This window comes from Chiloscyllium plagiosum, unplaced genomic scaffold, assembly GCF_037043375.1.
Source record: "Chiloscyllium plagiosum isolate Xiang-an unplaced genomic scaffold, Cpla_swu_hap1 HiC_scaffold_3, whole genome shotgun sequence".
Classification (NCBI taxonomy): Eukaryota; Metazoa; Chordata; class Chondrichthyes; order Orectolobiformes; family Hemiscylliidae; genus Chiloscyllium; species Chiloscyllium plagiosum.
Window position 1 is genome coordinate 115189113 of NW_028270141.1, and position 13908 is coordinate 115203020.

The window sequence follows — 13908 nt, forward strand, 5'->3', positions numbered from 1 at the left end:
GAAGAGAGAGGGAAGGCAGGAGGTCAGTCATTTGGAGACCGTGCCTGGACTGCCCAGAAATGTTCTCGGCGGCATTTCAGTGAGGCGAGTTCATTTTTAATTGTTGCATCTGTAAACAAAAGACATGATCAGGGTTGAAACAGCTCTTCGACATAATATTTCTATCGGGACCTCAAGATCTCCTTCGGATAATTGGATTTTCTGATGATTGATATTTGGACAATTGAGGTTCCTCTGTATACCATTTTGGATACTATTGGGGGAGATGGCTCACCAAGGAAAGGTAGCAGTAGCCAATGTCATGGCACCATGGCTGGCTCTGCTTGTTCAGAAGGGCAGGAAAAGGAGTGGAAGTTCTTTAGTCATCGAGATTCAATTGTAAATGGAGTCGATAAGCGTTTCTGTAGTCGAAAACGAGACTCCTGAATAGTATGTTGTCTTCCCGGGTGCACGGGTCAGAGGCGTCTCGGGGAGGGTGAACTGCTAGTTGTTGTGGTGCATGTAGGCACCAATGATATCGGTAAAAATGGGATGAGTTCCTACACGAAGAATTTAAGGAGTTAGCAACCAAGTTAAAAAGTAGGACTTCAGAGGTAATAATCTCAGGATTGCTATCAGTGTCACATGCTTGTCAGAGTAAGAATGATAGAATATTCAAGATGAAAGCGTGGCTTGAGAGATGGTTCAGGAGGGAGGGGCTCAGATTTTTGGGACATTGGGACTGGTTCTGGGGGAGGTGGGGCTATTAAAATTGGACAGTCTACACTTGGGCAGGACTGGAACCAATGTCCTTGGGGGCATTTTTGTTAACACTGTTGGGGAGGGTTTAAACTAATGTGGCAGGGAAATGCGAACCAAATGAGGAGGTTAGTGGACAGTAAGGAGGTAGTAACTAAAGCCTGTAAGGAACTAAGTAATGAGGTCAGCGTGACTAAGGGGAATAGTAGGAAGGAAGTGGAGGATGAAAGCAGAGGGACTGGTGGTCTGAGGTATACTTGTCTTAAAGCAAGAACTATAGTAGTTAAGGCAGATGAACTTAGGGCTTGGATTAGTACCTGGGAATATGATGTTTTTGCTATTACTAAGACTTGGTTGAGGGAAGGGCATGATTGGCAACTAAATATCCCAGGATATCGATGCTTCAGGTGGGATAGAGTGGGAGGTAAAAGGGGTGAAGGTGTTACATTACTCGTCAAAGAGAATACCATAATTGTGCTGAAGGAGGGAACTAGTGAAGACTCAAACATGGAGGCAATATGGACAGTGCTCAGGAATATGAAGGGAGCATTGGGATTGTAGTACAGACCTCCCAACAGTGAACATGAGATAGAGGTATAAATAAATAGAGAGATCATAGAAAGATATAGAAGCAATGGTGGCGATAGGAGATTTTAATTTTCCCAACATTGACTGGGATTCACATAGTGTTAGAGGTCAGGATGGAGCAGAATTTGTAAGGAGCATCCAGAAGGGATTTGCCAGGCAGTATGTAAATAGCCCAACTCAGGAAGGGGCCATACTGGACCTGATGTCAGGAAATGAGCCTGGCAAAATGGTTGAAGTTTCAGTATGGGATTACTTTGGGAACAGTGATCACAATTCTATAAGTTTTAGAGTACTCATGGACAAAGACGAGTGTGGTCCTAAAGGAAGAGTGCTAAATTAGGAGAAGGCCAACTGTATCAAACTTCAGCAGGAACTAGAGAATATAGATTGGGAGCAGCTATTTGAAGGGAAATCCACATTTGATCTGTGGGGGGCTTTTAAAGAGATATTGATTAGAGTTCAGGAGACATATTTTCCTGTGAAAATGAGGGATAGAAATGGCAAGATTAGTGACCTATGGATGACAGGTGAAATTGTGAGACTAGTTAAGGGGAAAATGGATGAGTACATAACATCTAGGTGACTGAAGACAGATGAAGCTTTGGAAGAATATCGGGAATGTAGGACCAATTTGAAATGAGGAATTAACAGGGCTAAAAGGGATCATAAGATATCCTTAGCAAGCAGGGTTAAGGAAAACCCCAAAATCTTTTATTCATATATAAGGAGCAAGAGGGTAACTAGGGGAAGGGCTGGCCCACTCAAGGACAAAGTAGGAAAGATATGCATGGAGTCAGAGAAAATGGGTGAGATTCTTAATGAGTATTTTGCATCAGTATTCACCAAGGAGAGGGACATGGCCAATGTTGAGGTTAGGGATAGATCTTTAATTACTGTAGGTCAAATCGGCATAAGTAGGGAGGAAGTTTTGGATATTCTAAAAGGCATTAAGGTGGACAAGTCCCCAGGTCCGAATGGAATCTATCCCAGGTTGATGAGGGAAGCAAGAGAGGTAATAGCTGGGGCTTTAACAGATATCTTTGCAGCATCCTTGAAAATGGGGGTAGTCCCAGAGGACTGAAGAATTGCTAATGTTGTCCCCTTGTTTAAAAAGGGTAGCAGATATAAACCAGGTAATTACAGACCTGTGAGCCTGATGTCAGTGGGAGGGAAGCTGCTGGAGAAGATACTGAGGGATAGGATATATACCCACCTGGAAGAAAATGGGCTTATCAGTGATAGGCAACATGGTTTTGCACAGGGAAGGTCATGTATTACAAACCTAACCGAATTCTTTGAAGAGGTGACAAAGTTGATTGATGAGGGAAAAGATTTCAATGTCAGAGACATGGACTTTTATTAAGGCATTTGATAAGGTTCCCCATGGTAGGCTGATGGAGAAGGTGAAGTCACATGGTGTCCAGGGTGTTCTAGCGAGATGAATAGAAAACTGGTTGGGCAATAGGAGATAGAGAGCAGTAGTGGAAGGGAGCTTCTCAAAATGGAGACCTGTGACCAGTGGTGTCCCACAGGGATCCGTGCTGGGACCATTGTTGTTTGTGATATACATAAATGATTTGGAGGAAGGTGTGTGTTGCCTGATTAGCAAGTTTGCAGATGACACTAAGATTGGTCGATAGCAGATATTGAAGGGGACTGTCAGAGAATACAGCAGAACATAGACAGATCGGAAATTGGGGCAGAGAAATGGCAGATGGAGTTCAATCTGGACAAATGCGAGGTGACGCATTTTGGAAGATCCAATTCAAGACTGAACTATATAGTAAATGGAAAAGTCCTGGGGACAATTGCTGTGAAGAGAGATGTGGGTATCCAGGTCCATTGTTCCCTGAAGATGGCACCGCAGATCAGCACAGTGGTCAAGACAGCATACGGCATGCTTTCCTTCATTGGACAGAGTATTGAATATAAGAGTTGGCAGGTCACGTTTAAGATGTATAAGATTTTGGTTCGGCCACTTTTGGAATACTGCATACATTTCTGGTCGCTACATTATCAAAACAATGTGGATGCTTTGGAGAGGAGCAGAGGAGATTCACCAAGACGTTGCCTGGTATGGAGGGTGCGAGCTGTGAGGATAGGTTGCGTAGATTAGGATTATTTTCATGGAAAGAAGGAGGTTGAGGGGGGACCTGATTGCAGCCTACAAAATCATGAGAGGTGTAGACAGGGTGGATAGCAAGAAACTTTTTCCCAGAATGGAGGACTCAATTACCAGGGGTCATGCGTTCAAAGTGAGAGGGGATAGGGTCGTGGGAGGTCTAGGTGGAATACTCTATAGATGGTCAGTGTGAGACTTGTTGGGCCAAACGGGCTGCCTCCACACAGCAAGGATTCTAAGTTCTAACCCGTCATTGCTGATTTGCTTGGTGTGTATTACTATGGGTTTAGACATGCACAGTTCAGTGAGACAGCTGATCTGCTGTCTACATGCAACTCCCATTTTGGTATCCCCCAATATCTGAAATCCAAAGTGCCCAGGTCTGATTCATTGAATTTATTTGGATTGCCAAGGTAACCCTTTGGAAATGTGAGGGACTTTTATGGATCTGGTCCCAGGACAGTTTAGGAGTGTGATCAGGGTCCTTCAGGTTTCATGTTTCTTTAGATGGGATCACGAGCCCTTCAAGAGAATTGTTAGGAACCCTGTCAGGTATCCTAAAGGGTGGATGGGGTGAATCAAAGAAATTGTGAAAACTAGGCAAGAATATACTTAAAAAGAGTATAAACCATTGGAAGTGTCAAAGCTGTCAAAGAACTTAGAATACAAATGTTTCTTTTCATAAGTGATTAGTTAAAAGTTTTTCAATGTATTCAATATTTTTACACCATTGTGTTTTTGTTTTAAATAGTGATAACGTCAGCAGCCATCACACTTAGGAAGGATGTTTTGGTCCTGAGGGAATTCAATCCAGGTTTACACGGATTACACCTGGACCTCAGGGGTTAAGTTACCTGGAAAGATTAGACAAATTAGGCCTTTATTCTCCAGAATTTAGAAGGTTAAGTTATGATCACATTTTGCATTTTTGAATATTAACAGAGAAAGATAGGATAATTAAGGTAAACTATTTTTATTGTTTGAAGATTTCAAACAGGAATGCTATTTTGGAAAATGTAGGGGGTGATGGATTCTCAGGGGAACATAGCACAAACAGTCAAGTTTCTGGTATTGAGACCAGCTCTAATGCAATGAAGGATATGCTGGCTTCCAAGAGATTAATTGTGTTCGGGAATTCTGTAGTCAGAGGTACAGACAGACGTTTCTGTGGCCAGCAGAGAAAAAGCAGAATGGTGTGTTGTTTCCCTGGTGCCAGGATCAAGGATGTCTCAGAGAGGGTGCAGAATGTTCTCACGGGGGAGAGGGGCCAACAAGAGGTCATTGTCCACATTGGAACCAACGACATTGGAAGGGAAAAGGTTGAGACTCTGAAGGGAGATTACAGAGGGTCAGGCAGAAATTTAAAAAGGAGGTCCTCAAGGGTAGTAATATCTGGATTACTCCCAGTGCTACGAGCTAGTGAGGGCAGGAATAGGAGGATAGAGCAGATGAATGCATGGCTGAGGAGCTGGTGTATGGGAGAAGGATTCACATTTTTGGATCATTGGAATCTCTTTTGGGGTAGAAGTGACCTGTACAAGAAGGGTGGATTGCACCTAAATTGGAAGGGGACTAATATACTGGCAGGGAAATTTGCTAAAACTGCTTGGGAGGGTTTAAACTAGTAAGGTGGGGGGGAGAGGTGGGACCCAGGGAGATAGTGAGGAAAGATATCAGTCTGAGACTGGTACAGTTGAGAATAGAAGTGAATCAAACAGTCAAGGCAGGCAGGGACAAGGTAGGACTAATAAATTAAAATGCATTTATTTCAATGTAAGGGGCCTAACAGGGAAGGCAGATGAACTCAGGGCATGGTTAGGAACATGGGACTGGGATATCATTACGGAAACATGGCTCAGGGATGGGCAGGACTGGCAGCTTAATGTTCCAGGATATAAATGCTACAGGAAGGATAGAAAGGGAGGCAAGAGAGGAGGGGGAGTGGCATTTTTGATAGGGATAGCATTACAGCTGTGCTGAGGGAGGATATTCCCAGAAATACATCCAGGGAAGTTATTTGGATGGAACTGAGAAATAAGAAAGGGATGATCACCTTATTGGGATTGTATTATAGACTCCACAATAGTCAGAGGGAAATTGAGAAACAAACTTGTAGGAGATCTCAGCTATCTGTAAGAATAATAGGGTAGTTATGGTAGGGGATTTTAACTTTCCAAACATCGACTGGGACTGCCATAGTGTTAAAGGTTTAGATGGAGAGGAATTTGTTAAGTGTGTACAAGACACTTTTATGATTCAGTAAGTGGATGTACCTACTAGAGAAGGTGCAAAGCTTGACCTACTCTTGGGAAATAAGGCAGGGCAGGTGACTGAGGTGTCAATGGGGGAACACTTTGGGACCAGCGACCATAATTCTATTAGGTTTAAAATAGTGATGGAAAAGGATAGACCAGATCTAAAAGTTGAAGTTCTAAATTGGAGAAAGACCAGTTTTGATGGTATTAGCCAAGAACTTTCAAAAGCTGATTGAATGCAGATGTTCACATGGTGCCACTGTTTAAGAAGGGTGGTGAGGACAAGCCAGGGAACTATAGACCAGTGAGCCTGACCTCAGTGGTGGGCAATTTGTTGGAGGGAATTCTGAGGGACAGGATGTACATGTATTTGGAAAGGCAAGGACTGATTCGTGATAGTCAACATGGCTTTGTGCGTGGGAAATCATGTCTCACAAACTGGATTGAGTTTTTGAAGTAGTAACAAAGAAGATTGATGAGGACAGAGCAGTAGATGTGATCTACATGGACTTCAGTAAGGCATTCAACAAGGTTCCCCATGGGAGACTGATTAGCAAGGTTAGATCTCATGGAATACAGGGAGAACTAGCCATTTGGATACAGAACTGGCTCAAAGGTAGAAGACAGAGGGTGGTGGTGTAGGGTTGTTTTTCTGACTGGAGGCCTTTGACCAGTGGAGTGCCACAAGGATTGGTGCTGGGCCCTCTACCTTTTGTTATTTACATAAATGATTTGGATGCGAGCATAAGAGGTACAGTGACACCAAAATTGGAGGTGTAGTGGACAGCGAAGAAGGTTACCTCAGATTACAACAGGATCTGGACCAGATGGGCCAATGGGCTGAGAAGTGGCAGATGGAGTTTAATTCAGATAAATGCGAGGTGCTGCATTTTGGGAAAGCAAATCTTAGCAGGACTTATACACTTTATGGTAAGGTCCTAGGGAATGTTGCTGAACAAAGAGACCTTGGAGTGCAGGTTCATAGCTCCTTGAAAGTGGAGTCGCAGGTAGATAGGATAGCGAAGAAGGCGTTTGGTATGCTTTCTTTTATTGGTCAGAGTATTGAGTATAGTAGTTGGGAGGTCATGTTGCAGCTGTACAGGACATTGGTTTGGCCACTGTTGGAATATTGCGTGCAATTCTGGTCTCCTTCCTATCGGAAAGATGTTGTGAAACTTGAAAGGGTTCAGAAAAGATTTACGGATGTTGCCGGGGTTGGAGGATCAGAGCTACAGGGAGAGGCTGAACAGGCTGTTTTCCCTGGAGCATCGGAGGCTGAGGGGTGACCTTATAGAGGTTTACAAAATTATGAGGGGCATGGATAGGATAAATAGACAAAGTCTTTTCCCTGAGGTCGGGGAGTCCAGAACTAGAGGGCATAGGTTTAGGGTGAGAGGGGGAAGATATAAAAGAGACCTAAGGAGCAACATTTTCACACAGAGGGTGGTACGGAATGAGCTGCCAGAGGATGTGGTGGAGGCTGGTACAATTGCAACAGTTAAGAGGCATTTGGATGGGTATATGAATAGGAAGGGTTTGGAGGGATATGGGCCAGGTGCTGGCAGGTGGGACTAGATTGGGTTGGGATATCTGGTCAGCATGGACAGGTTGGACCGAAGGGTCTGTTTCCATGCTGTACACCTCTATGACTCTATGATTCTCGAACCCACGGGCATTGTCTAAGAATTAGGGCCTGGCCACTGGGGAGAGATGTTAGAAAACACTTCTACACACAAAGAGTAGTGGAGGTTTGGGACACTGTTTCTCAAATGGTGGTCATTGCTAATTCAATAGTCAAATCTAGACCTGACATAGACAATTTTATTTTATTATAAAGAGGTATTAAGGGATATAGGCCCAAATCAGGCGCATGGATTTAGACCACTGTTCAGCCATGATCTTATTGAAGCTCGAGGCGCTGAATGGTCTACTCCTGTTCTTATGTTTCCACGTTCTTAAACATGGCTTTATTTGTAACAGTGTGGTTTATGTGGCTTGCTCATGGTAGGTACTTGATGAGTTGATACAGTGAGGGGGTGACAAATGCTGGGTGTGGGACATAATTTGGTATGAGTTGATATTCAGATGGAATGGTATCATAAGGAATCTGAATGATGGGTACAGGTTGACATAGTGGGCATGAAGGACCTACTGCGCTTTTCCAGCAACACATTTTCAGATGAAGGAAGTAGCTGTTAGTTAAAGGGACACATTATAGTCTATAAGATATGGGGGCCACGAGGCTGGGGTGTTGCAGTATGAGAGTGTCATGGAGTAACATCGGATGGTATTGAGATGACTTGGTTTTCAATTAAAGCTGGAAATGTGTTGCTGGAAAAGCACAGCAGGTCAGGCAGCATCCAGGGAACAGGAGAATCGATGTTTCGGGCATAAGCCCTTCTTCAGGAATGAGGAAAGTTTGTCCAGCAGGCTAAGATAAAAGGTAGGGAGGAGGGACTTGGGGGAGGGGTGTCGGAAATGTGATAAGTGGAAAGAGGTCAAGGTGAGGGTGATAGGTCAGACTGGGGTGGGGGCGGAGAGGTCGGGAAGAAGATTGCAGGTTAGGAAGGCGGTGCTGAATTCGATGGATTTGACTGAGACAGGGTGGGGGGAGGGGAAATGAGGAAACTGGTGAAATCCGAGTTCAATTGCTTTGGTTTTCAATTAAACCAAAGCAGACTGCCAGTGCACTGAACCAAACCTTGTACCAACCAACAGATGCTGCTTTTGACCCCAGATTGCACTGCCCATTTCCTAAGAAATCTAGAATAAAAGTCTGACCTTCCAGGCACTTTTTTTCTTGGAATGTGTTTGGAGAGCCTGGAAATATCCTGCCCCACATTCCTGGCATTGGTGTGAAAATCCTAAGAGATGGCTTTTAACTTTGTGTAACAATGGAAAAGAGGATAACAGTAAGTCAGTGGCTTATTTAACATTTCACTTATTGATTTCAATGCAATATAATTCAGGAGAGATGCTGATGATTTATTATTGGACATTTCATGCTGTCATACAAAGTCAAATTTATCCTTATTAGTTCTATGCCTGTAGCATCAGCAGATGCTGAACCTGGACCTAGTTCATCCAGATATTGAAATTCAAATATTTCAGGAAGTTGTGCACAGAGAGATGTGCAGGGATTGTGATTCAGATTGTCATTTTATTTATTCTGCCATTTGTAAAGCAAGAGAGTTCAGCTTAATGATTAATGATTAATAAGGTAAGTTGAATTTTTTTATTCTGACAAGTTGTGTTAAAAGTGGCTTAAATTCTACATGGGCTTGCAATTAGTCTACAAGAAACATTTTGCACAGATCATAAACCTTCCAGACTTTCACTCAGAGTTCTGGAGGAAATTGACTTCTCATAAAACAACTGTAATTGTTTCAAGATACTTCAGGCTAATTGTGCATAAAATGCAATTAATGTTAATGTTGCATAAACTGGGTCTAAGAGGCCCATCATCCTGAGATGTTGTAGGTTTAGTTATATCTGAAGTCATAAATCTACAAAATGCATCAGCTAGAAGTATAACAATGAAGAAATTTACTTTCAAGTTCTTCCCTGTATTGGTGAAGTTTGGATGCAATGGGGTGCAAGTTATTTTATAACTTAGTTTGAGCCAAATGGATTGTGTTCTTGAATCCTCTGAAACATCCTTTTTCTCTCCTGCTTGTAATGTTTTCCTTAACCAAAACCTCCATCACCATGCCTATTTGTTCCCTTTACTGCCTCTTCTGAACATCTTGTAACCAGGAATATTTAACAGCCAGACCTGCCCTGTCCTTGCTGCCTTCTTATGGCTCATGTTTGCCCAATCCTTGACATTGCTTGTCAATGAAATCTCAGCAATAGACCATGCTGAGGTAACTGACATCTTCGTTTCATTGCTACTTATTATCGATTAATGGATTGATATTTGTAGAGTGAACAGTAGTTTATTCCTCAAGTCATCTAGTCAGATGATATTGGATATGCCATGAACCTCCACACTATGCCGTTGGAGTTCAAAGATAAAGAAATAATTAAATATTTATTTTACCAGCATTTCTACCAAGATTGGAAAGTTGCAAGCACAGATTGCCATTTTGGGGACTGTGATGTTGTGATGATAATGGTGATCTCTTTTAAAGAAGGGCAGATCTGGTTGTTAAATATTTCAGAAGAGGTATAAAGGGAAAAAAAAAGTGGTGATTCTGGCTAAGGAAAGCATGACAGCACTAGAGAAAGAGGATGTTTCAGAGGGTTCAAAGACACAATCTATTTGGCTCAAACTAAGGAATAAAAAAAGTGCAATTACATTATTCAGCATAATATATAGACAACCAACTACTGGTTGGATGTAAAGGAACAAATCTGCAAGAAAATTGCAGAGAGATGTTACCTAATATGGTGATGAAACATCTGAAAACAGATCTTCCAGTTCAGTGAGCTACCTTAAATACTTATCATCAACCTGAGCTACAAATCTTCTCAAAAATCACAAAGGTATTAGCATCATAGATTATTTATAATGGGGACTTTAATTGTGTTGCTGGAAGGGACTATAAGGGGTAAGTATTCCTAGGTTCTATTCAGGAGCATTCCTTACAGCAGTATGTGACAAGTCCAACAAAAAGGAAGGCACTACTAGGTCTGGTTTTGGGGCATAAGGTATGACAGTGATCATTGTATCATAGTGTTTAGGGTGATGGTAGAAAATGATTTTGGTCAATTCAGAGGAAGAATAATCAACTGATGGAGAGCCAACTTCAATGGGCAAGAATAGACCTGGGTAAGATAAACTTGACACAAGTGTTGTTATAACAAAAGGTAGCTGAGAAATTTGAAAAACTTCAAAGCGTTCATGCACAAATCAAAGGTGCATTGCCTCAAACTGGAAGGGTAAGTCAAACACATTGTGAGCTCCCTTAATTACAAAAGAATTTCTGTGACAAGACAAAAAATGAAAGACGTTTCTGGAATCTCCCATCTTCTATTGTGTGGCCAATGTAGTTAAATCAACAGAAAATTACAGGAGTGCAAGATCATCAAGAAAAGAACTGAGAGGTATCAAAACGCATTATGCCTGAAGTGGTGCTAATGGGCCAACAGTTATATTAAACAATGTGCAGTGGTTTTTGACCACAAGCATAGAACCTACCCTCATACCTCAGGTGATTCATCTTGAATTGACCCATCACATGAACAAGCTCCTGGTCTTCGAAAAATGTTTTTAATTGTACATTTTCTAAACCCTTGCTTCTACTTTGTAGATAAAATTCATTTTATAATGAACATCAAGCGCCTCTACAAAAGAGTCCACATTCCAGATAGAGTCGTAGAGTGATAGAGATAAACAGCATGGAAACAGACCCTTCGGTCCAACTCGTCCATGCCGAACAGATATTCCAACCCAATCTAGTCCCACCTGCCAGCACCTGGCCCATATCTCTCCAAACCATTTTTATTCATATCCCATCCAAATGCCCTTTAAATGTTACAATTGTACCAGCCTCCACCACTTCCTCTGGCAGCTCATTCCATACCCGTACCACCCTCTGTGTGAAAAAGATGCCCCTTAGGTCTCTTTTATATCTTTCCCCTCTCACCCTAAACTTATGCCCTCTAGTTCTGGACTCCCCGACCCCAGGGGAAAGACTTTGCCTATTTACCCTATCCATCCCCTCATAATTTTGTAAACCTCTATAAGGTCACCCCTCAGCCTCTGACGCTCTAGGGAAAACACCACCAGCCTGTTCAGCCTCTCCCTATAGCTCAAATCCTTCAACCCTGGCAACATCCTTGAAAATCATTTCTGAACCCTTTCAAGTTTCACAACATCTTTCTGATAGGAAGGAGACCAGAATTGCACACAATATTCCAACGGTGGCCTAACCAATGTCCTGTACAGCTGCAACATGATTTCCCAACTCCTGTACTCAATACTCTGACCAATAAAAGAAAGCATACCAAACGCCTTCTTCGCTATCCTATCTACCTGCGACTCCACTTTCAAGGAACTATGAACCTGCACTCCAAAGTCTCTTTGTTCAGCAACACTCCCTAGGACCTTACCATAAAGTGTATAAGTCCTGCTAAAATTTGCTTTCCCAAAATGCAGCACCTCGCATTTATCTGAATTAAACTCCATCTGCTACTTCTCAGCCCTTTGGGACATCTGGTCAAGATCCTGTTGTAATCTCAGGTAACCCTCTTCGCTATCCCTCCAATTTTGGTGTCATCTGCAAACTTACTAACTGTACCTCTTATGCTCACATCCAAATCATTTATGTAAATGACAAAAAGTAGAGGGCCCAGCACTGATCCTTGTGGCACTCCACTGGTCACAGGACTCCAGTCTGAAAAACAACCCTCCACCTCCATCCTCTGTCTTCTACCTTTGAGCCAGTTCTGTATCCAAAAGGCTCATTCTCCCTGTATTTCGTGTGATCTAACCTTGCTCATCAGTCTCCCATGGTTAACCTTGTCAAACGCCTCACTGAAGATGAAGCCAAATCTGTCACTGATCCAGTATCTCCTCAAAGAATCTTCTCTGAAAGATTTGTATTACCACAGAAAAGTGGACATGGACTGTCCATCAACACCAGCATTAGGTGGGGCAGGAAGAACCAATGAGGTGAGTACTTTCCATTTTTGGACGCCACAAAGCATGTGGCTTTGAACCTTCAACCGTCAAGTGGTGTCCTTGTCATACTAACCCTCTGACCTTTTCCTGAGCTGGGTACCACCAAAGTCTGTGTAACATTCTTCGAACAATAAAGGTTCACAGCACATGGAAAAAATGAGGCCACGTGGTTCAGGTCTATCTAGTTTCAATGGGAAGTTGATTGTCCAAGGCCTGGCTGTATGAATACTGTCTGTTTCAGCTCTGCAGTTTGTAAATTACAGAGACCAGCTAGGTTTAAACTTGACTTCCACATTTTAAGCTTTTAATCCATGCTCTTGAGAACATGTCAATATTTCTGTGACAATCTTTAGATTAGATTATCTACAGTACAGAAACAGGCCTTCCGGCCCAATATGTCCATAGCAACCCTCTGAAGAGTAACCCATCCAGACCCATTCCCCTACCCTATATTTACCCCTGACTAATCCTGTAGGGTCACTTTGGGAATCTTTGTATTAGCATAACAAGTATAGTGTAAATAAAGCACTGCCTGCACACAGGACCTTTGAATGCACTTGGTTGCAGAATGTTGTCACCTTCAGGTCCATTGATCAAATAAAGCACCCAATGAGGACAGCATTGGAGTTCTTGAGCAAACATTCAGAAGCCTGGACGTATCAGCCATCTTATTCTAACTAACCTTGGAAAGCATGTCTAATACAATTTTATTAAAATTGTTTAATTTTAATCCCTTGTGAAGTCTCAGTGAGGTCACTAACATTTGGAGGAATTACTGACAAATCAGCAGGATCAGTCTTGAGCACATTTATGTTTCATGTGCTCTGTGAGGTGTCACCCGTAACCTGTCTGTTACCTAAATCTGCCTTGTAATATGTTTGGTTTGTTACAATATAGGTCTTATCTATCTTTGCACAGTCTGAATATTTTTATGGTCCATAATCTTTGCATGTTTGTTTAAGTTTTGTTTGTAATAACCTATTTATCCATTGTTGCTGAAAGGAACCTAGCTGATTTGCTTCTAATGATAAACCAGAGACAATCTAAACCCTGTATTATTAAATACCATAACTTAGTTAAATTTACATTTTGTTGGGACCAGTGGTGAGCTAGGATGAGATAAGAGAAGACATCTTATCTGGATTCCTGCAGTCCCTGATTCCATTCCATGTGATCTGACAAGAATATGACAAAACTCCTTTTTGTACATGTTCAATAGCTATGCTTCAAGTAAAATTATAACTCTGTTTATGCTACACCTTCCAAACATGTGATCTCTATCACCCAGAAGAACATGAGCCACTGTTCATTTGGAAAACCATTGCCTATGCCAGGTTCTGGTCAGACCATATTTGGAATATTGTGAGCAGTTTTGGGTCCCATATCTAAGGAGGGATGTGATGACAATGGAGGAGTTTAGAGAAGATTTACAGGAGTGATGCCAGAAATGAAGAGCGGTCTGTACTCGAAGGATGTTGCAAAACTGAATGGAATAATAGATTATGTAACTAGCAAACTGTAATTGTTTCATTATAATAACATTACATAAACACACCCTTGGCAATGTCAACTTCAGT